This window comes from Manis javanica, chromosome 9, assembly GCF_040802235.1.
Source record: "Manis javanica isolate MJ-LG chromosome 9, MJ_LKY, whole genome shotgun sequence".
Classification (NCBI taxonomy): Eukaryota; Metazoa; Chordata; class Mammalia; order Pholidota; family Manidae; genus Manis; species Manis javanica.
The window spans coordinates 46278395-46304188 of NC_133164.1; the positions used below are offsets into that span (position 1 = coordinate 46278395).

General features: G+C 37.3%; 1 long non-coding RNA gene across 1 annotated transcript in view; it reads left to right on the top strand.

Moving 5' to 3' along the window:
* The window catches only part of LOC118973267 (uncharacterized), a 34925-nt gene extending 11460 nt beyond the window's left edge, over nt 1–23465 (top strand). The window contains exons 2-3 of the long non-coding RNA XR_005062533.2: nt 14929–14975; nt 23294–23465. This is a non-coding gene — a long non-coding RNA (uncharacterized lncRNA). The remainder of the gene's footprint in view (nt 1–14928; nt 14976–23293) is intronic.
* Nucleotides 23466–25794: the final 2329 nt, after the last annotated feature.

Genomic DNA, 25794 nt, shown 5'->3' on the forward strand with positions numbered 1-25794 from the left:
TGGAAGTGATTTAAGCAGAGTTAAGCATGAGCAGAAAAGAGAGCACAAGCTTCATGAACAGGTATCCCAAAACCCATGCCATCAAAAATTTGTGTATCATTGCTCCTCCCTCAGCTCACATACATGGCTGTATATAGTATTTTGTACATTCAGCTGTTGAAGTAGGAAAAATCCTGAGCTTTGTTCCTGGGTAGATCAGCTCAGAATGCAGATGTAGGATCAAAATGAATAGCAACTACACTAGAGCCTCTCCTATGGGTGGCTTGAAAAACTGCAAAGTTAGTTCTCCCAATGGGTAGATTTTTGGACAGTGTAACTGGTCATCCACTTTTTTGGACAGTGTAACTGGTCATCCACTTTGTTTAGAAGTGGTTAGAGGTTAGAATATATACTGGCCTGTGAATATGGTTAATAGTCTGACTTACCACTCAGACACCTTGAGAAAGATGGGAAGATTGAGGATAAAGAAGTCTTAGATAGACGTAGGCAAATGCCAGAGGGTAGAAAGTGTGAAGTTCTTTGTATCATTTTAAACACCTACCAGACAGCATCCACCATGAAAGGCACACTAAAAAAACCAATTACACAAAATGATACTGTCACCTGTTGATGCCAGCCAGTATCTAATATCAGCCACCTAGTACAGTGGACAAATGAACCCAGTGGGCATGGTGCCAGAGATGCTGTTTCAGCCCATGGTCTGATACCATGGGCTCTCACTTAACAAAGCTGATCTAGCAATTGCCATTGCTGAGTGCCCAACCTGTCAACAGTAGAGATACTAATCCCCCAGTGTGGCACAAACTCTGAGGAGACAAATAAGACACTTTGACAAGTTGACAATATCGGTCCCATTCCACCTTGGAAGGGCCAGTGATTCATTCAGAGGAGTAGACACATATGTGAGGTATGGTTCTGTCTTCCTTGCCTGCAGGGCCTGAACCAGCACTACAATTAGAGAGCTTGTAGAATGTTTGATTCTATGGCATATGGTTTCACAAAATACCACTTTTGTGTCCATTTTATAAACAAGGATGTTCAGGAATGAACTGTGACTGTGAGATCAATTGGTCATATCTGGTAACTTAGAAGCTGTTGGACTGATAGACAATCCAAAAGGTCTGCTGATGGCAATGCTAAACTGGCAACTGTGAATTCTCTAGGAGAATCAGGTACCATCCTCAGGATGCAGTATACACCTTGAAAAAAAGATGATTAGATGGTGCTCTGTACTTAATAAGAGAAATTCATGGTTCAGACATCCACATGGAAAGAGAGTGGCCAAAGTTTCTATAACTTCCAATGGCCCCTAGGGAATATTTACTTCCTATCCCTGTATATCTGAGTCCTGCATGATTAGAAACTCTAGGTCCCAGTGGAGGAAACATTTAATCCAAAGGAAATAGCAAAAGTTTATTGAATTCTAAGAGACTGATGCTGTTTATTGAGGACTGTGGTTTCAGGTCAGAATCCTGTATGAGCTTTCAGACCCAAGCATAGGCAATTACAAAGGCTTTGCCAGATCTGCAGGTAGGCCCCATGGGAGAAAGTCCTACTCACACTAAACTCAGTGCATAGCCAGGCCTTACAGTTTTCTGGAGGGAATTACTGTCAAGGACTCAGGCTCCCTTCCTTGGCCAACCATGTCTATCTACATTCCTAGCTCGGGCACCTTCATCTCTCACCAGGATGCCACAGCTGAGCCACATTTTCTTCAGCTCCTTACCAGGAATTCTTGACTGAGATACTTCTATCCACTCTGACCAGCACTTTCCACTCCTACCCCTTCTTCTACTCTTCCAGACCCTGGTCACAAAATATGATAGGAGCAGTTTGTTCAGGATTCCTGGGCAGTAAGACATTTCCAAATCTGCACTGATTTACCTGATTCTCACCAATTGCCATTCCTGGGGAAAAAATGGAACATTGGGAAGCCAGTGCCTATTTTGCCTCTTGCTTACTATGTTACAATAAATGAATAAAAGCTTGATTGCTACTTTTGGTTTAGCTAATTGTGACTGCCCTGACACCTAGCACTTCAGACTTCAGGCAAAAGACCAGGGGAGATTCTCAAGATGGCAGCATGAGTAGGGTGGTGGAAATCTCCCAAAACCATATATATTTTGAAAATATACCAAATACAACTATTCCTAAAAGAGTGACCAAAAGATACAGTACACCAGCCAGGCTACATCTATATCTGTGAAAACTCAACATCTCACAAAAAGGGTAAGATACAAAGCCATAACCAAGTGGGACCCAAGCACTCCCCCCACCCCAGCTCACCAGTGGGAGGAAATGAATCAGAGTGGGGAGGTAGTGGAAGCACAGGACTGCTAAATAACCAACCCTATTAATCTGCACCGGGAGCACAGACACACATTGCATGGTGTACTATATATTAGAGGAACAGGAAAACAAAATCAGAGACTAAGTCTGTGAACAGGTTCCCACAGCTAGCTGCCCTGGAACAAAAAAAAAAAAAATGGGTGCTTTAAAAGTGACAAGGGTTTAACAGGTGGACAAAGTCGTCCTGGCACACTCATCCCAGCAGGCTGGGAACTTTAAGGAACTTCAGGCACCCTAAACCCCTGGGTGGCAACACAGTACCGAAGCCCTTCATGGCGATAAGCAGACTGTTATTCATTTCCCCCTCCCAACACCACCGGCACTGCAAGTGAACCAGCTGACCCACCATTGCTGTGGAGCAACTGGGGAGCAGCTCTGCCCACAGCAACCACACACAGGCTTCTCCCAGTGCGTGGCTAACTGGGCCAGACCCAGAGGCTTCCCCATGCCTTCAGTCAACCAACACAAACAGCGGAGACAGGCACAGAGTCTGGAAGACACAAAGGGGCTTTATTCTTGCAGTGATCACACACTGCTCTCCTGCAACCCCTGCCAGTGCCCTAGGCCATCCCAAGGGTGGCCCTGCCCACGGCAGCTCAGGGGATTGACCCAGAGGCTTCCTCTGTGTGTGGCTGACTGGCACAGGCAAAGGAAGTGAGCAGGGAGTCCTTAAAGTACATAGGGGAGCCGTTATCCTGGGGAACACATGCTGATCACCTGCAAACACTGCCAGTGCCCTAGGCCATCCCAAGGGCCACCCTGCTCATGGCACCAACCCAGAGGCTGCTCCCTGTGTGTGGTTGCCTGGCATAGGCAGAGGAGACTGGCATGGAGTCCTGAAAGCATGAAGGGAGAACATGCACTGCTCATCTGTGACCCCTGCCAGTATCCTAGGCCATCCCAAGGGTCGATCCACCCATGGCAGATCAGGGAATTAACTCAGAGAAGGCTCCCTGTCCGTGGTTGACCAGAACAGGCAGCTGAGATGGGCAAGGCTACCAGCAAGCATGAAGGAACTTTGTTCTCCCAGCTGACATATGTGCCACATCATCACTTTCATTGCCATGAAAAGGCAGAAGAAACTTGTTCAGTCCAAAATCCCTCAAACATCAGAGAGAGGACCTGGTGAGACCAAATCACCAAAAGAATTCAAAAGAAAAGTCATAAGTATTTTGATGGAGCTACAGAGAAATATGCAAGAGCTAAGGGATGAATTCTGGAAGGAGATAACTGAAATGAAACAAACAATGGAAGGATTTAAAAGCAGACTGGATGAAGTACAAGAGACTGTTAATGAAGTAGAAATGAGAGAACAGGAATACAGAGAAACTGAGGCAGAGAGAGATAAAAGGATGTCTAGGAATGAAAGAATATTAAGAGAACTGTGTGACCAATCCAAAAGGAACAATACTCACATAATAGGGGTACCAGAAGAAGATAAAGAAAAAGGAACACAAAGTATCTGAAGAAATAAATGCTGAAAACTTCCCCAATCTGGGGAAGGAAATAGTCTCTCAGACCATGGAAATACACAGATCTCCCAACACAAGGGAGCCAAGGAGGATGACACCAAGACATATTATAATTAAAACAGCAAAGATCAAAGACAAGGACAGAGTATTAAAAGCAACCAGAGAGAGGAGAAAAGATCACCTACAAAGGAAAACCCATCAGGCTATCATCAGACTTATCAGGAAAAACCTTACAGGCCAGAAAAGAATGGCATGATATAATCAATGCAATGAAACAAAAGGGCCTCAAAACAAGAATACTGTATCCAGAAAGATTATCATTTATATTTGAAGGAGGGATTAAACAATTCCCAGATAAGCAAAAGTTGAAGGAATTTACCTCCCACAAACCATCTCTACAGTGTATTTTAAAGTGACTGCTCTAGATGGAAGTGCTCCTAAGGCTAAGTAGATGTCACCAGAGAAAATAAAGCTACAGCAAAGAAAGTAGACCAACCAAATACTAACAAAATGCAAAATAAAATCATCTATCCACAAAATCAGTCAAGGGAAACACAGAAGAGTACAGAATAAAACACCTAATATATAAAGAGTGGATGAGGAAGAAAAAGAAGGAAGACAAATGAAGAATTATCAGACTGTGTTTATAATAACATTATAAGTGAGTTAAGTTAGATGGTTAGATAGGAAAGAAGCTACCCTTGAACCTTTGGTAACCTCGAACCCAAAGCCTGAAATGGCAATAAATACATATCTCTCGATAATCACCCTAAATGTAAATGGACTAAATGAACAAATCAAAAGACATAGAGTTATAAAATGGGTAAAAAGCAAGACCCATCTATATCCTGCCTACAAGAGACTCACCTCAAAACCAAAGACATATACAGACACCAAAAGTGAAGGGATGGAAAAAGATATTTCATGCAAACCATAGGGAGATAAAAGCAGATGTTGCAGTACTTGTATCAGACAAAATATACTTCAAAACAAAGAAAGTAAAAAGAGATAAAGAAGGACATTACATAATTATAAAGGGGGCAGTTCATCAAAAAGATATAACCATTATAAATTCCTATACACCTAATATAGGAGCACCTACATATGGGAAACAAATACAACAGAATTAAAGGAGGAAATAGAGTGCAATGTGTTCATTTTAGCAGACTTCAACACTCCACTTACTCCAAAGGACAGATGAACCAGAAAGAAAAGAAGTAAGGACACAGAGGCACTGAACAACACACTAGAACAGATGGACCTAACAGACATCTACAGAACTCTACACCCAAAAGCAGCAGGATACACTTTCTTCTCAAGTGGAAATGGAACATTTTCCAGAATGGACCACATAATAGGCCACAAAAAGAGCCTCAATAAATTCAAAAAGATTGAAATTCTACCAACCAACTTCTCAGATCACAAAGGTATAAAACTAGAAATAAATTGTAGAAAGACAAAAAGGCTCTCAAACACATGGAGGCTTAACAACATGCTCCTAAATAATCAATGGATCAATGACCAAATTAAAACAGAGATAAGCAATATATGGAGACAAATGAAAAAAACAGCACAATGTCCCAACTCTTGTGGGACACAGGAAAGGCAGTTCTAAGAGGAAAGGATATAGCAATCCAAGCCTATTTAAAGAAGGAAGAGCAATCCCAAATGAATAGTCTAAATTCACAATTATTGATACTGGAAAAAGAAGAACAAAGAGGCCCTAAGTCAGCAGAAGAAGGGACATAATAAAGATCAGAGAAGAAATAAATAAAATTGGGAAGAATAACACAATAGAAAAAATTAATGAAACCAAGAGCTGGTTCTTTGAGAAAATTAACAAAATAGATAAACCCCTACCCACATAAACAGAATTAGAAATGAGAAAGGAAAAATCACTACAGACACCACAGAAATATAAAGAATTACTAGAGAATACTATGAAAATATATATGCTAATAAACTGGATAATCTTGAAGAAATGGACAACTTTCTTAGAAAAATAGCACCTTCCAAGACTGACAAAGGAAGGAACAGAAAATCTAAACAGACTAATTACCAGCAATGAAATTCAACCGGTAATCAAAAAACTACCCAAGAACAAATACCCATACCAGATGGATCCACTGCTGAATTTTATCAGACATTTAGAGAAGACACAGTACCCACTTTCCTTAAAGTTTTCCAAAAAATAGAAGAGGAGGGAATACTTCCAAACTCATTTGATGAAGCCAGCACCAATCTAATACCAAAACCAAGCTAAGACACCACAGAAAAGAAAACTACAGACCAATATCCCTGATGAACATAGATCCAAATATACTCAACAAAATATTAGCAAACAGAATTAAGAAATGCATCAAGAGGATAATACACCATGACCAAGTGGGATTCACCTCAGGGATGCAAGGATGGTACAACATTCGAAAATCCATCAGCATCATCTACCACATCAACAAAATAAAGGACAAAAACCACATGATCATCTCCATAAATGCTGAAAAAACATTCAACAAAATTCAACATCTATTCATGATAAAAACTCTTAACAAAATGGGTAAGAAGGCAAGTACCTCAACATAATATATGCCATATATGACAAACCCACAGCCAACATTATACTTAACTTCAAGAAGCTGAAAGCTTTTCCCCTAAGATCAGAAACAGGACCAGGATGTCCACTCTCCCTGCTCTTATTCAACATAGTACTGGAGGTCCTAGTCACGGCAATCAGACAACACAAAGAAATAAAAGGCATCCAGATTGGTAAGGAAGAAGTTAAACTGTTCCTGTTTGCAGAAGACATGATATTGTATGTAACAAACCCTAAATAATCCACTCCCAAACTACTAGAACCAATACCTGAATTCAGCAAAGTAGTAGGATATAAAATTAATGCACAGAAATCTGTTGCCATTCCTGTTCACTAACTATGAACTAGCAGGAAAACAATTTCATTCACAATTGCATCAAAAGGAATAAAATACCTGGGAATGAACTGAACCAAGGAAGTGAAAGACCTATACCCTGAAAACTACAAGACAGTATTAAGATAAAAATTAAAGAGGACACTAATAAATGGAAATTCATTCCATGCTCTTGGGTAGGAAGAATTAATATTTTCAAAATGGCCATCCTGCCTAAAGCAATCTACAGATTCAATGCAATCCCTATCAAAATACCAACAGCATTCTTCACTGATCTGGAAAAGAGTTCTGAAATTCATATGGAACCACAAAAGATCCCGAAAGCCAAAGCAATCCTGAGAAGGAAGTATAAAGTGGGGGGGATCTCACTCCCCAACTTCAAGCTCTACGACAAAGCCACAGTAATTAAGACAATTTGGTACTGGCACAAGAACAGACCCAGAGACCAGTGGAGAAGAATAGAGAGTCCAGATATTAACCCAATTATATATGGTCAATTAAAATATGACAAGGAGCCATGGTCATACAATCGGGAAATGACAGCCTCTTCAACAGCTGGTGTTTGCAAAACTGGACAGCTACATGAAGAGAATGAAACTGGATTATTGTCTAACCACAAATGAATCAAAGACCTGAATATAAGTCATGAAACCATAAAACTCTTAGAAAAAAACATAGGCAAAAACCTCTTGGACATAAACATGAGCAATTTCTTCATGAACATATCTCCTTGGGCAAGGGAAGCAAAAGCAAAAATGAACAAGTGGGACTATATCAAGCTGAAAAGCTTCTGTACCACAAAGGACACCATCAGTAGTACAAAAAGACAATCTACAGTATGGGAGAATATATTCATAAATGACATAACGATAAGGGTTTGACATCCAAAATATATAAAGAGTTCATGCACCTCAACAAACAAAAAGCAAATAATCCAATTAAAAAATGGGGAGAGAAGCTAAACAGACAGTTCTCCAAAGAAGAAATTCAGATGGCCAATAGGCACATGTAAAGATGCTCCACATTGCTAATCATCAGAGAAATGCAAATTAAAACCACAATGAAATATCACCTCACACCAGTTAGGATGGCCCACATCAAAACGACTAGGAACAACAAACGTTGACGAGGATGTGGAGAAAGGGGAACCCTCCTACACTGCTGGTGGGAATGTAAACTAGTTTAACCATTGTGGAAAACAGTTTGGAGGTTCTCAAAAAACTAAAAATAGAAATACCATTTGACCCAGGAATTCCACTCTTAGGAATTTACCCTAAGAATGCAGGAGCCCAGTTTGAAAAAGACATACACACCCCTATGTTTATCGCAGCACTATTTATAATAGCTAAGAATTGGAAGCAACCTAGGTGTCCATCAGTAGATGAATGGATAAAGAAGATGTGGTACATATACACAATGGAATATTATTCAGCCATAAGAAAGAAACAAATCCTACCATTTGCAAAACATGGATGGAGCTAGAGGGTATTATGCTCAGTGAAATAAGCCAGGTGGAGAAAGACAAGTATCAAATGATTTCACTCATCTGTGGAGCATAAGAACAAAGCAAAACATGAAGGAACAAAACAGCAGCAGACTCACAGAACCCAAGAATGAACTAACAGTTACCAAAGGGAAAGAGACTGGGGAGGATGGATAGGAAGGGAGGGATAAGGGGGTAAAAGGAGCATTACGATTAGTACACATAGTGTAGTGGGAGGGGGCACGGGGAGCGCACTGAAGCACTGAGAAGACAATTAGTGATTCTATAGCATCTTACTATGCTGGTGGACAGTGTCTCTAATGGGGTATGTGGTTGGGACTTGACAATGGGCGGAGTCTAGTAAATAATGTTGCTCATGTATTTGTACATTAATGATACAAAAAAAAAAAAAAAGACCAAAAGGCCAGAAAATGATTCACCCACTTGTTTGGGATAATTGACCCTGATCATCAGTAGGAGATAGAACTCCCATTATGTGGTGTAGTCAAAGGGCTATATATTTGATACCCATTCAATATGTGCTGTTTAAGAAAAGTATGACTTGTAGGATCTAGATCTCTACAGAAGAGGCAATCCAGCAGCTGAAAGAACCATACGCTTCTCACACAGCCCATATTGAACATTACCATACACTTGGATGCCTTTAAGTTAACACATTAACTGCAGCCTCTCAACAGACCCCTAGATCTGCAGGCACCTTGGTCTTGGGCTTCTCAGCTCTGGAACTGTGGAAATAAATTTATGTTGTTTATAAGACATCTAATAGTTCATAATTATTCAGTTATTGTAGACCAAGTGGACTAAGAGAGCAGGATATACTTGCTTATTAAAATGATTAGTTCCAGAAATTTCCTGCAGAGTCAAGTAATTGTAATAGAATATTGGTTTCTCAATATTAAGAGTTTATTCCACTGGGGACCAAGTTTTGCCTGTGGGAATGATAGCTATATTTTAGAATATTTTTGGTAAATAAATGCAAGTTTCAGGGAAGCATCAATACAGCAACACTTTTGTACTGTAATATACATGTCAATATACCACAATGAAAGTGAAAATGTTTGTAATTGATTTATCCTTACAGTTTTGAAGGGAAACATTCTGTTTACATTTTCACAAAATAATCTAACCATAAATTGAATTTTGGCTAGTATACACATTTCAAGTCCCATTCCAGATCCATTAGGAATCTGTGTCTTTAATAAAAGCCCAATTTAATTCCTATGAGGACAGGAGTTGTCTCATCTCCCCATGGCTTCTTGCTAATCACAGTCTGGAATTCTAGTACTTCCAGCTTTCCTTAAAATGATCTTAATCCCACTGCTCAGATCTGAGTAGAGGGTGATTTAAGACAATGCCAAATTTTCCTTTTCTATCCCCAAACTTAATCATCCACCATAGTTCATCAGTGTAAGAGTGCTATATGTACAGTAGCCTTTTCTGAATTTGGGGAATTTTCTTAAGAGATTTATAATTCGGAGGAAAATATCTTCAAAAAATATTCCAAGCTGGCTACTAAAAATTGGCTCCAAAATGTCACACTTTATTTCATAGGCTGAAACCAGATATCATGTGGAAGAATATGTAAATAAAACTCTCACAGTCGTCTCCTAGGAGTGCCTTGTTTGAAAACTTGCTTTTCCATCTTGAGATCTGCCTTCTCTCTGCTTTTTATATGGACTCTCTTCTTTAATACTCCATATTTTTATTTTACCCCCTAAATTGAGAAACTCGGGGTTTGTATATCTGCTGCATTCACTTTTACCTACCAGGGATATCAATAGACACCATAGTCTGTAACAGTATGTGACCCCACTTCTGTGTTATTCACAGAGTGCAATGGTAGATTAGGAATGTACTTCTACATAGGCAGGAAATATATTTATTAGACTAATTGTAATCTCTTTTGCAGTTTACATTTCTAAATTCGAAGCAGAGTTGCATACTGAATTTAGCTCTATTTGCTTTGTTGTAACCATACAATTAAAACAAGTAATCATATGAATGTTGAACATCATACTTAATGATGAAATCCTAGAAATAGCATGACAAAAGTCAGGAAAAAAGAAGAATGCCCATGATCTTGGACGTTACTTAACATTGTTCAGGAGGTACCAACAAACGCTGCAAGAGATAAATGGAAAGAAATAAGAAACACAATGTAAGGAAGAAGGAAAAACTTATTTAAGGATATTGTTGTAATTTGAAGCTCTAATATACTCAAATTAAAAAATTACTTAAAAGAAAAGAATTGGAAATATGATCGATTTTAACATGAACATACAAATGATAACACCACTTATAATCAAGTAAAGTACAATAGAAGACATCACTTATAACAGCAACAAAAACCTAAAATGTAAAAGATAAAACATAATACAAAATATATAGTATCTAAATGAAAAGAAAATTCAACTGAATAATAATAAACTTTATAAGCAAAGGCATATGTTGCCCTAAGTGAAAAGAAAAAAACTAAAATTTAAAAGATTCCAATGGTCGATGACATAAAATTTGCACTTTGCACTAAATTCACAAACAAAATCAGTAAGTGGAAATAATTTGAAAAAATTCTTACTGGACACAAGATTCTAATGTTAACATAGGAGAATAAATGTGATAATAGTCAATGAAAGTAGAATGCTGAAATATTAGTTTTTTATTGCTGCTATAACAAATTACCAGAAACTTAGTGACTAAAACACTACAAATTTAGTATTTTAAATTTCTATTGTTCAGAAATTCAACATGTGTCTTATTAAGCTAAAATCAAGATATCAGTAGGACTAGATTCCTTTCTGGAGATTTTTGATAGGAATCTATTGTTTTACCTTTTCTAGCCTCTAGAGGCAGCCTACATTCTTGGCTGTGGCCCTTTCTTCTATCTTTAGAGCCTGCAACAGATGGTTGAGTCCTTCTAATGTTGTATCAGTCTGACCTTTTCTTCTGCCTCTTTCTTCCACATTCCAGGGCGCTTGTGATTAGTTTGGACCTAGCCAGATAATCCAGGAAAATCTTCCTATCTTAAATCCTGCTGATTAGCAACCTTAATTCTCTATGCAACCTTCGTGATGCTTTGCCATGTAACCTAACATACTCACAGGTTCCACAGTTTAGGATGTGTCTGTGTTTGGTGGCAGGGGGAGATTATTCTGCTACCAAGACTGGCAATTCTATGCACTGTACTTGTTTCCTCATTTTCTCCTTTATTCACTTTATTTTCCCTTCCATTCTTATTTAGGTCAAAACGCTCATTATAAATGTACTTTATAAACTATGAACCCCTCTGCTAAGTTAAAATATCATTTTTCTGCTTGTATTACTTATATATTTATTCTATGTCAGTGAAAATCCCTTCCTTTTACATTAGTCAGACTTCCTGTAGCATATGCCATTAAATATAACAGCTAGCAAATGAAAAACTAAACATGCTTTTTTGTGGACAAAATGAAAAAAAGGCACATTTTCCTTAATTGTTTGGAAGAGTATTTCATTAACCTACACTGAACTCCTTTTCAGTCAAATCTTTTCAGTTACAGAAAATTCAGATTTCATTTAAATACAGTGAAAACTATCTCATTAAACAAAATACATTGATTTTGGTAGTTTAAGTGTGCAATATTAAATAAAGAAAGTGTATTTCTGAATATTTTATGTATACTTTCATGAAGTTAACATAGTTCAATTAATTGTGAAATAATAACTAAACTTGGATAAATCAGTAACAACAGAAAAATTAAGATCAAATTTGTATGTTAAAGTTTAAATATAGTTAAGAAATTTTGCATTAATACACTTTATATCAATAATGTACAGTATAAGAAAACTTCCCTAAATGTTTACCCAAATAAGGTTATTGGTTTAAGTTCTTTGAATTATAAATAAAATAATTTTGATGGTTTAATTCAACTTCAGTTCTGTTTTATGAAATTTATCTTTACACTATTATATAGTTGTTACCCTCTTCCAAATTTAGAATGCCAGAAACACACATACTAATTGAAGTCCATCCTTTGTTCCAAAATATGTTAAAAGATGTTATTGGACTTATTTGTTCATTCATCTAGGCTACTATTTTTTTGACCTGCTGTCAGGATGTTCAATAACACTCATTAACTGAAATAAAATAAACATTCTGAAAAGTAGCATGTTATATCCTTGAATGAGGTCATAAGATAACTTTACATTTTTCAGTTTTTCTTCCAAGAATTATGTTCCTTAGACTAAGGAAAACAATGAAGATATGTTGATAACAAAATGTAAAAATTGCTTGAAGAACAACTCAGTATTTTAGTGATTTACCATCAAAATTCTCCATAATCACATTAGTTTTGAAGATTTCCTTGTTACACATATCATTAAGTGAAATATTGCAAAAGAGCAAAGTCTTAAGAAAAAAAGATGTAAAGAAGAAGGAAAAAAGCAAGGAAGGAGAGAATAGAACAGGGAAAGAGGGAAAGAGGAAGAAAAGAAGGAAACCTTTAAATTTGGCATTGCTTGATACCTAGTGCTAAGAACACAAGTCTAAGGTTTTAGAGAAGGCACGGTCTCTCAAATCCCCAAAACAATATTTGGAAATTGTTTCTTTTATTGTGTTAAATGTTATCTAAATTGCCTCAAAGGTATCAACCAGTGGAGCATACATATACTTGTATATACCTCTGGTTGATTTAAAAGTACTAAAATATATGATCCTTGTTTAAAAACCTACTTTCTCTACGGGAAGATAAGATTAATTTTCCTGAAACCATTGAAGAACCACTGAAAACATTCCAAATGCTAAATTGTGTGTTTTAGCCTTTAAATGCCATTACATTCAGACAAAGGAGAAATCCCTCCAGACCAGATTATTCAAATACATTTTCATGCATTTGAAAAATACACTTTACAAAATATGCAGTTTCTTTGGCATCCTAAAAATCTGGTAGCCATTGAGTTGGCAAAGAAGAAAGTGTTTTCTAGGCCAGTAATGGAAGAGGCCATACCCTCCTGGCAAAATAGCAAGACCGATATATTTATTAGTAGTTCTGAAGTATTAAATTTATCAATGATTTAGTCAAATATAATTAAAGAATTGACTTTTCAGGTAGGGCTTGGAAGTTGTTTTTGTCTGTGCGTGGGATAGAAATCCACAGTCCTCCTCACCTTTGGCATTTTTATACCTTTTATCCATATTCAGGTATAATTTCATTAAATGAATTTCCCTTAGGGTGTCTGAGGTTATATAAGCTTCAATATCCTGATTCTATATGAAATAAGTTCTATCACCTGTTGTAATATTGCTTTTCTGATATTCTGCAATAAATATTTCTATATAACAAATTTTCTTTCAGTCCTTTTTCTTGCCACAATCTCCATGATGACTTATGCTACTTAGGGTATAATTTTTAAATTATGTGTCAGCTACTGCAGAATGTATCAGCAATGACAAAATTGGCATGGATCACTTGAGTATTATTTAGGTTTGTGTTCATCCTTTCCCAGCTCAAAGGCAAAGAAGTAAGGAAAAATGAAATTAATCTATTTTAATAATTGTCCCAGGAGCTAGGGAGCCCTCATACCTTTACCTGAAAAAATAAAAAAATAGAAAAACTTAACAAAGGAGGCTAAATGGAGGTATCTGTTCTTCTTCGTGGATAATAAGAGAGAAGGTTTGAATGAAGACGAAAATGAGGAAAATAGCCCGTAAATCTGTCCATTGTTCTTTTTATTTATTTATTTTTTAAAGTACTCAGAAATTTGAAATTGCAGTATTATATGCCATGAAGGAGGTTCTATTCTTGATTGCGAACCTCATTTTGCTGATTGCTTTAATTCTAATCCATAACTGAAGGTCCAAAAAGTAAAATAAAAAAGGCCAGGCATAACTAATTAGTTAAAATACCATTTTTCAAGGGTATATATAAATTAACAAAACTAAGACCAACTGAAGAAATGGAAATACAATTTGAACTTAGTGAAATAAAAAATAATGTTACTATTTGAGTTTATCCAAAAACTATGTATTTATACCAAAATTGCTATCAAGAAACTTGATCTCATCTTTCAAACTAGGACCACCAAATACCCAAAGTTTTATTTGAAAAAAAAATTCTGCTTTCTCTCTACTATACATATTCACAGACCAATTAGCTACCCTATTAACCAATAGCTTTAATTTAGTTTCTTTAAGTAAAGGGTGGAAAATGTCAAATAGTGTGAAACAAGCTTCTCCTTAAAGAAGTTAACAAAGTGGACTAGGATTGAAGTTCCCACAGTTGTGCATTATTCATAGTACTAATAAAAATACTAACAAAAAATAAGACGATATCATTCCTTAAACTTACAGTTTTGATTCACTATAGTATTAATTAATTAACAAATATCTATTTGTCATAACATACAATCACATCACTGAACTACACCCTGACAGAACTTAAGAATGGATGTCTTGATCCCTTCTGCTGTGGAGTTCATCATCTACCAAACGATTCAGTATTGTTAGCTACCAACAAAATCCCAAGGGTTAATGAAATACAGCTTTCAGAGATACCCTTAGTAATATGATTAAGTAATATAATAATCAGTAACGTTAATTATGTTACAATGTCAATCATTGTTTGAAGCATCTAATACATTCTAACTTTTGATTCCTCACAATAACCTTTCTGAATGAACTCATTATTATTATCGTTTTCAGTGAAGAAGCTGATGCTTGCGTAGACGAAGACACTTGATTAAGACCTGGTGAGTGATAGAACTGTGTTTTAAAACCTTTGTCAGTTCAACTCTAATCATATTTGTTAACCTCTGTGCTGTACCAAACAGGGAGTGGTTCTAAAAGCTAGTAATAAAACATGTATTTATATAGAGATTTAACACTTACATATAAAGAGCTATTTTATATGGTATCTCTTTTGATCTTTATATTCACCATAAGGATGGCTTGAGCTTTTACCTCATTATGCAGAACAGCAAGTTAAAATGGTGACTGGTTACCTATGGACAAACTTCTGGTAAATGACAATGTTAGTACTCCAAGAATTCCCAACATATAGCACTAGTATATTTACTGAGTTAATGAAAGTGCCATAACACACTGAACAGTAATGAGAGTGAAAAAATGTCATAATTCCTAACAAAATGTTAAGAAAAATAATGATTTTTATGGTAGTTCTTACTAAAATATTTGATCTTTAAAACTGTTACTGCACAAAGTAGCAAGGAAAATGAAACAAAATGTAAGATTCTGTCAAGCCTGTTAAATTTAGCCTAAAGAAGTAAATTCTCTTTTTTGGTCATTTCTTCTTGCTAATCCCAGTCCATTCTCCGTATTCCTAATTTCTACCTCTGCATCATCATTTCTAAGCATTCCAGGGTATACATTGTAGAAATAATTCCAGAAGTGGCTTTAGTGGGAAGGAAAGTTTCTGGGACCTTCATCTACATGGGGATCTGGCAATGATTTACAATTTTGAATTTTTTTTTTAAAGAGTGCCTCCAGGATTGTATAAACATTAAGCCTCTGATCACCTGGATCCTCCACTCAGGGTATTGTCTCACCTGAGGGTTTAACCCCCGGGGCAAGTTCACTCTGAATTCAGTGAGGAATAACGACAACGAACCTTGTGGGTAAAAAGGGGCTCATACCAAGCTTTAGTCTCACGGTGTCAGGTCAAGCACTTAGAATCACGTTCGCCTCTGCATGCGGCAAGCCTGTCTCAGTCTCTGCCCCAGACACTGCCTCTGCTGTCTGCTCCCCAGGTCTGCTCTCTTTTCTGGGCTCTGCTTTTAGAGCTGGGGGAACTGTTTATAGCAATACCGGCTGTACTGCCTGACTGCCAATGGGTATGTATGCATGCGCCTGCGCAGTAGGCTAAGTATTGCCTCATCTCTGGTACATGGTGGGTATCAGGTGAGGATCCTAGCCATAGAACTTCCATTTTCCCTCCAGGCGTGTATTATAGAATCTTACTGCAACGGAAATCAGATAGGGCTCCTAGACCTATTAACAGCCTCTAGAAACACATTGGTCTCCACTGGGGGATGGCTGGTCTGTCCTGCAACCTACATTGCTCATTATTGAGCTTCCTGTTGTCATCTGGCTTAGAGAGAAGGAAAGGGGAGTGGTGGAACTTTTTGTGTTCCTTGTAATTTTGTGTTGGGATCCACATAAAATAGGCACTTTTCATAGCCTTTATGAACTTCTGACACAGAAAGCCCAGCTAGCAACACACAAGGCCTTCCACACCTTTTCTGCAGATATGGCTTCCTTGGACTTACAGATTCCCAATTAGAGGGATTTTTGCCAATTTCCATTTTTTACAGGAGCTCATCATCTCTTGCTTCCTCTGGTGTCTGTCTGCTGCTTCGCGGGTCCCCCAAAGCAGCAAAATGCCACACTACTGTTTTTGTTCTCAGAGGCCCTGAGTCATCTAGAGTATGTGGGTCACTAGAGAAAGTTGGGTTAGACAGAAACGGGTTCCTCAGACAGTCCTTTAAAAAGCCAGGCAGTTGGACACACCGTCCACTTTTCCCTCCTGAGGGAAGGCCACTGAGCTGACTTGGCCAGGGTGCCTTATACCACGGGCCCTATGGAGCTCATGCTGTCCCAGGCTTTTTTCTTCTCAGGGGCCATTAGGCATCTAAGAGTGTGTTGGGTCCTGTCTGCACTCTGAGACAGACAAGACAGAAACCAGGCCCTTAAACAACTGCACCAAAAAGTTAGTATGTTGGATGTATGGTCCAATCTTTTCTTTCCCTCCTGGGGGAAAGCTGAGAGCTGGGAGTTTTCTCCTGATCATGGACACTGCACTGAGGCGGGGGTTGGCAGTGGTGAGAGGGTGCCACAAATTTTCCTACTGAGATAGGGCAGGGATCTGGGACAAGTATCATCATTAACTTTTCCTGCCTATGATGAAAAATGCTGAGATATAAATAGTATAGTAAGAATAGGAGAGATTCTATCTTAAAGCTAAGATTCCATTTTAAAAATCAGGGAGTTAGGAAGTAAGATTTCTAACATATTCTTTAGCAAACAGACAATAACTCAGCTCACCTTGGGGGCGGGGCAGGTGATCTTGATTAATATGTTCCCAGAGGGAAGCTGCTATCCAGAAGAACTGGATCAGTAAATTTCTTGTGTTAAGTTAATTTTACAGAATTACCTGGAGGACTGATAATAGAAGAGACTTAATATCTCTCACTGTAGACAAGCATTTTGAGACCTCACTTGAGACAAAGTATCACATTAGATGCCAGCATTTTCATTCCAGCTCTATACACATCTATATACCCCCTGGTCCTCTGAAAAATGCTTAAGAGACAGAAACCCCAGCTTTTCAGTGGGCCATCTCTCTGAGGACACCTGTACTTTTTCTCTCTTTAACTGTGTACCTTTAAATAAAGGTTTCTCCTTGCTCAACTTACTGCGTTTTGTCTTTTTTGCTATTTCATTCTATTTCCAAGTCTCCATTTTATCCCTGGTAAGTAAGGAGGGGCTGCTGAGAGCTCAGATTTGGGCCTGCAAGTTCCCATTGCCAGGGTGACCTGGACGGAACTGCAGCTGCAGGAGGCTGCCTGAAAACCTCCCTTCTTTGGGAGGTTCTCAGAACATAATCGCACTCCATTCTGTGCTTCATGGCTCCCTAAATCCTGAGGTGGTGGGGTCCAGTCCCCATGCAGTGTGGCTCCAAGTAGACATGGGACACCAAGTGACCCTGGCTTTAAGAGATGGCAAGGGAATCTGCTCTATACTAAGCAAATGTTCAGTGAACTTTCTCTCTTTCCCTCTGCATTTTTCCTATCCTTTGTCGCCTGCAAAGCAGCTCCCATTCCCTGCTACTTCCACTTTAACAAATTCCTTCCTTACTTCCACTTGTCCCACCTACTTGAGAATTCTTTCTCATTCAGAGTCAAGAACCCTCCCTCCCCTGTCTGGTGTACAGAGAGAGGCCTCCCCAGATACAGCTGCCCAGCAACACTACTAGCTTTAATGTGGCTGGTTTTGCACTTGCCTGGGATGTAAGAGTCTCCTAACTGTTTTATGGAATTCACAGAAAGGGAATTGAGCATGTTTTATTGAATCAGTGTCTCCATGAGTGGAAAAAGGGTCTAAGTTTCCTGTTCAGCCATTTTACTGGTGTCACTCTGTGTAATCTCTTGTTGCTGAAATATTTTTAACCACTTCAAGGACTTTGGGGAAATTGCAAAGAATATCTCTCCAGAAAAGAAGGTGCTTCTATATAGATACAGTTATTAAAACAAAGTATTGGAGCATGAGTTTAAACAAAAATTATTTTGATATTAAGGAAGCTCAAATAGGAACTCCTCTCATACAGTCATTCAATTTAAACTAGTCTCTAAATCTAGATAAATCTTCAGAGATTTCAGCAGCATGGGGAAAGAGATGTTTGTCAGCTTCATAATTTGACAGTGAATAATGTCATGGAATGTCGATTAAAAGTCTGAATGTAAATATATTGTTAAAGTAGGTATCTTTTTCTCCCCAAATAAATCACAATGTGCTTTGAAAAGATATTTTAGCCCAGCTGTATTTCCAGAACTGGTCTCCATTCGGAAACTAATGCTCTGGGATAAATGTAGGTGGTATGCTATGTGCTGTAATACATTTTATTAAAGGTATTATCTTTTAGCTGTCCTTTATTCTAGACTGTATTTTCATCAAATGCTCCCACATGTCACACACCATATCTCCTTACACACCAGCTTCCTCATGAAATTCCTAACCTACATTAAATCTATATTCTTGTAGTTTTCTTTAGAACTCCTTTATAAGTACTCTTTCTTGTTCTACCTATCTTTTTCTTTAAAACTAGCAGGACTGTGACTGGAACTTTGTTCAAATACAAATGCTTGTTAAATCTATTTTTGTTGAATCTACATCTCAGATCGAAAGCTCTGTTCCAGTCAGGCTACTCTGCCTCAAAAATAGGACCACATTGTCATTTCTAGAATGCCTCTATGACTTTTTCTGACATCTTTGTGCAGCCTTTAACATCCAGCTTGAACTAATCTTATTCATGAAGCTTCCCCTCAGTAGTGTCAATTACCCTCAGTTAACTTCACTTCCCCTGACTGGTATCATCTATCATGTGTTCCATGGACTTGAGACCTCACTTGAGACAAAGTATCACATTAGATGCCAGCATTTTCATTCCAGCTCTATGCTCTGCTTCTGTATTATACAGATAATATCTCATGCATCTATGTCCCTTTCAATAAATCTCTTCATAATTTAAAACTTGCAAGTCAATACACATGGATGATTCATTCATTCAATAAATGTGGCATTATTTTGTGCTAGGCAATGCATTCACAATTTTCACTGCTCCTTGGATAGCACTTACAATGTGCCAGGGACTATTCTAAGTGCTTTATGCTTATTAATTCATTCCACCATCATAATAACTTTATCAAATAGGCACTATTTATTTTACATAAATGTAAAATTATAGATAGGGAAAGAGAGGTACTGAGATATAATATAAGTTCTTTGAATTCTATACACAGAAAATAAGTTGTAGAGCCAGGGTCTGTGCTTTTGCTTTGGTCACTATTCTGTACAGTATCTCTAGATGCTAGAAATATCCATACCTTAAAACTGCCTTTGTGCTTAAGGAATAAATAGTTCTGTAAAAAGAGAGAATGATGTAAACATATAAGTGCAAATACAATTTCCTAGGTGGTAGGATATCAGTATGCATAAAAGAGTGAGTCAGTTTCACATGAAGAAAGGTTCTTGTAGTTAATCTGATAGTTGAACTTGGATTTAAAAGGCAAGTAGTTGCTTGAGAGTTGAATAAAGGCACATAGGGACAAAAGCATGATGATTAGGGAAATTTTATATATTTTCGTATATAGAGTTTGTAGCCAACTAATATTTATCCTCTATTTCCCATTTATTGCAGAACACTGACTTTGTTTATAAGAACAATATGTTCAGTGTCCCTTGGCACTAGGGTTGGCCATATGATGAAGTTCTAGCCAATGAGGTGTCAAATAAAGGGTTGTCTGGGACTCTGATAACACCTTAGAGCTGTCAATGTATACTTTAAAACTTTTTTTTTATAGGAGAAAAAGATACATTTCCATTCTCTTTAAGCCACTGGTTTTGAGTTTTTCTGTTATATGAAATGGAATTAAATTATAATTGATGTAGATTAACTGGAACAGAGTGAGGGAGCAGTCCTTGTTGTGAAAGGCAGTTTGAAAATATTTAGAGAGAGATAATAAAATGTATTGTATACCACATAAGGCATTCATACTTTGTCTCATACGCCAGTATTTCTCAATATTGGCTAATTTGTACTCACCTGGAGACCCTTAAAAAGATAAAAGCATATAACTTCCAGGTCCCTTCCTAAACCGACTGAATTAGTCTCTAGCGCAAAGGTTTTCATCCATGGCTGCACGTTTAAATCTTGATGCCCAGGCCACACCCAGACCTAAAATGTCAGAATCTCTGGGGGAGGGAACTTGGGCACTGTTATTTCTAAAATTTCCCCAAGTTATTAAAATGTTCAGCCACGGGTGAGAAACACTGCTACAAGCAATAGGGTTGGAGAGACTTACAAGAATTTTAAGTAAGTTGCAGAAATGTAGTTTATGTGTTATTATTTTGGCTGCAGAATGGAGGACTGCTTGATTAAGAAAAAATTGTGTTTTAGAATGAAATGTACTCCTTTTCCCTAAATTGTTAAAAAAAAAAGTCTTCCTTGGAGTAATAAAATCTCAGTTTTCTACATTATATGAGTAGGTGTGTTTCCTAGTATAACATACATGATACTATAAAAATTTTTAAAGGCTCCAAGACAAGGAATCACAATATCCTAGTGAAGGCTCATCCTGGCTTTGTCAGTCTCAGGCCTTATGCTGCAGTTGTTGAGAACATCGCTAAAAGTGCCTTGATCAATAAGGGTATATTTCACCTAATGAAGTCGAGAGGTAGGGTGCTCCAAGACTTCGCTTATTCATCAGGTCTGTAGTCGCATTAAGTCCTTCCACCTTGCTCCTCTGCCATTCTCAGTGGATGATTCATGGATTATTGTAAATCCAAGTGTTACATGTGGTTGATAATATCTAGAGAGGAGAAAAGAGACAGCACGTCTTTCTGTTATTTATTAAGAGAGAGCATGATTTCTGAGAAGCCCTACGAACTCATCTGGTCTAACACCTCACTGGTGAGAATTAATTATGTCACATGACTGCTTTTAAAACTAATCACTGTCTTACGGCTGGATGGCCGTGACTGCTCTCAATTTCACCGGCTCTCTGCGGATCTTACTGAAATGTGATTTCAAAACAGGGCCAAACTGCAGGCAATGCTTGAGAAAACATATCTTTTAAATATACAGCCAGAGAAAATCCCCTCTGTAGGACATTTAAAACGGAAAGACAGCCAGAAGTGAAACTGAGTGTACCTCACGAGCAGGACGAGGTGGGGCACCTTCACCTGGAGTCCGTCCAGGGAAGCGCACCGGCAGGCAGACAGCTGCGGTGGCCCGGCTGCTGGTGCTGCCAGCGCGGGATGGGAAGGGAGCATGTTAGTCAAAAAGGCCTGTATTGACTCTGTTATTAATTATACTGTGATGTTGAGTAAGTCATTTAACCTTTGATTATAGCACTTTCCAGTCTTCAGCTTGTGATTTTTTTAAATTAGGCGCACAGTTTATCATCTGCCAATTGCAATTTATATATATATATATATATATATATATATATATATATATATATACAAGTTTTCAACACTTTTTACAGATGTAAAACATAAGAGTTAATATAGATTATATACTGTAGTATATAGTAAATACAGTTAAATACTGTTTGTGTTCTGTAATAGTAAATACAGATTATATACTGTAGTATAGAGTAAATACAGATAAATACTATTATGTGTTCTGTAATAGTAAATACAGATAGATATTTATAACCAAAGTAGATTCAAAATGTTATGGTTTCAGTGGATTAGATTGTTGTTTTTACTTGAATCAGGGGATAATGGTATTTATTGTCTCCTATGCCCCAGGTATTCTGCTAGTCACTGTATTACCTCAGTTCTGTGAAATATATCGCTACCAAATGAAGTGATTTATTATCCAACTTCATTTTAGAGATGAGGAGACTGAATCTCATGACATTTAATTAGTTTGCCTAATATAACTTGGAGAATAAATGCTGAAGTTTTGGATTCCGATACAGTAGTGACAGAATACATAGATAGATGTTTTTCCATGTTTATATGTGTGTATGGCTGTGTGGAGGGGGTGGGAGTGGCAAAGAAAGCCTCTATTTCAACTTACTCTTCCAATAATTTTATATATATACCAACTTTGTATAAGAAACATTATTGGAATGCTAAGCATGCTGTTTATTAATACAAAGTCACCATTTTTTTCTTATACCAGTGGTTATGCTACACTACATCCAGGCAAGCACACTATCTCTGACACTCATCATTGCAAGGGCGAATTGATGGTTATAAGGATGAAAAAAGGCAATTTTGAAATCTGATTCCAGTTTGAAAAAGAGGAGGACAGATTAAGTAAATGCATCACAAAATAGTATACAATAATATGAATAGATTGATATCCTGGGAAAGCAGAGATAGGTGACACCAGGAGCTACAGGGCAGAAAGGTTACAAGACAAAGTTAATCTTTTCTTTTGGGCCAGCCCTGGCTCTCCCCGCATCAACTTCCTGCTCCTCGCTCTGATCAGAATGGTAGGATATAGGGTGCGGAACTGCCAAAGTGGGTGTGCCCAGGAAGAGTCCCAGTGCACAGGACCATCTGCTGTTCATATTGTGATTCTACATCACCCATCGGAGTGCCTTCCTCCTGCTAGATAGACAAGAGATACTTGTTGCAATAAACTGTTTCTTAAAACTAGTGACTCACATAAAATGAGCAGGCTATGTATTAAAAATAGAAATTGTGCAAGGTGTACACTATGGCTATGGTGGTTTAACAGAAATTAGTTAACAGCCTTATGTGGAATTGGTATTTATTAAGTGCATAATAAGTGTCTAATACTTCTGTTTTTCAGCTCTGGATTTGAGCTAATGCAAGATTACAATGATGGCTCAGAAGACACAATGCTGAGTATTACTAGAAAGAAGGAAAATCAGAAATCTAAGATAGCCGATGTACACCCCAAAAAAAGTCCACATGTTTGGCAGTAATTGTGTTAAAAGAGAGTCCAAAGATTATGAGAGATAAGTGAGAAGTTCCAAAATTTAACTTTGTAAGTATAAAAGCTTAGTTTTTGTTATAGCTTTGAATTCAGAAGCATTGAGAGAAAACATCCAAAGTGTGACTTGAAGTTCAGGTATTTTCCCTGTTATAATGGTACTTGTGTGATAGCTTCTTTGGAAAATATCTTAGAACCCTTCTCCTGAGGGCACACTTTTATCAACATCGGAGCAGAGCTTTCTCATTTTGCTTCTTTCTATAGTTAAGACCTTGTTTATTTAAACATTGATTAAGTTCTCACTTGTTATATTTATAGAAAATTAGATTTTGATGTTTTTTTCATTATCATTTTCTTGATTGGTTTATTGTGTTTCTTGATCAGACCCTAAGTAACTATTTGATTTAACCTTGTGGACCCCAGTTTTCATGTCAAAAAATTAATGTGACTCTTTCTATTCTTTTAGGATTTAAGAAGGGAAAACTTACCTACTTTTGTAATAATGATGCACAGTTGGAATATGAGGCCTTAATGTGCTCTGTTGTGTAATCCTTGTTGATTAAGCTAGCTTGCATTTTAACCCTAAAGTATAACCACACTAGAAATCAGTGGGTCTTGGCATGAAAGAAGTTACAGGGGAATCACCATCCTACGTATATGTTTACATAAAGAGTGGCCTTCTGGGAAAGACTCATTTGATAGTGGAGAGAATCCCAGATACCACTATTTCATTCAGATTCAGTGAGAGTCAGTGAAAATGTTGGTAAAGAAGATTTGGTCTGTCAGATGGAGCTCTGGCTCTACTTTCTTAGCTCATCTCTGAGTTCTAGTCTAAGGAACAGCAGCAAAACAGCAAATAAGAATTAAACTAAATGAATCACCACCTTCTTGAAGGCCATGTGGCAGCTCTGACATCAATGGAGGTGGTTTGCCAGTGTTATGAGGCAGCCTTGTTAGTGCTCCCCAAAGATCCTTATTGTCTGGGTACCAGGCTCCTGCTGGGCATCTGCGACCAGGTGCTGCAGAATAGTAATGAAGATCAACAGGACAGCTGATATTTTGCAGAGCACATATATAGGGCCAGCTACTTAAGTTGTAACATCCAGAACAAAATAAAAAACACAAAAAATGGAAGCAAACAGAGCAAAAATAAAAAACAAAGGGACACAAGAAAACTTTGGGAGGTATTGGACATGCCTATTCTCTTGATTGTAGTGATGTCATCATGGAAGTTTGCATATGTCCAAATTCACAAAATTATACACATTAATAAATGTGGTTCTTTGTATATAAATTATACATGTGACAATTTTATGTAATAGGACACATGAAGAAAGGGAAGATGGAGACAAGGAGGCTTTATATTGGGCTGTAATAGTTTTATATTGCTATGTAGCAAATTACTACAAACTAAGTAGCTGAAAACCCCATCTATTTATTATCAGTAGAGGATTAAGGGGATTCCAGTTTGTTAAGTAAGACTTTAGAACACTTTCCTGTTATCAGATTTTTCTTTGTTCTGATTCAGAAATACTTTGACTTTTTAATATTAAGTACAGCTATTTACTAAACTGTTCAGTGTTTATATCTTAATTATAGGGCAAAACAGCAACAATTGTGCATATTATTAAATGCATATAAGATAAATTTTTGTGGAGTCAGTAAGTTTTTTTCTTTGTCATCTAGTCTCCATAATGAATTGCTCTCATGGCAGGGTTCTTTGCTTCTGTGATGCACTATATAATGGAAAGTATACTTTAAAGTTAGATCTATGCTTGCATCCTAGCCTTATGTGCAATCTGGAGAAGTTATATAATGTTTTTGAGCCTCATAGGGAAATAATCAATGTTTATCATATGGCTATTGTGAATATTTATGAGATATTTTCAACTCATATGGAACAAATAGATAATAAATAACTATTATTCCTTTTTTTCTATTGCCCCCTCCCACAATTCCTGATGCTTTGAAAAGGTATGTATTTTATAGTGAATATTTAAAGTGATATATATGATATTAAGGAAAAATTAAGTATTTTCCTCCTCAAAATAATATTGAAATATATTAAAAACCTGATCTGAAAGTTGGACTGTAAAATGATCAGTGAAATCCATTCTAAATCCCCTCAAGGAGATGCTTTTAGTTATAACAAACTAAGAATCCAAGATGGAGTAAGGAGATTGGTTAACAATCACATGTTGTTTTTGTAGGTTAAGGTTGGCAGATAAGCTATTATGGGCATGGCATTCTCCCATTCAGTAAGAGGCAAGGGAGGGTGTACTGACTTAGAATGTTATACACTGTTACATATTTCTGACTCCATATTTTAGTTGTAATATAGGGAAAGAAACATGTGG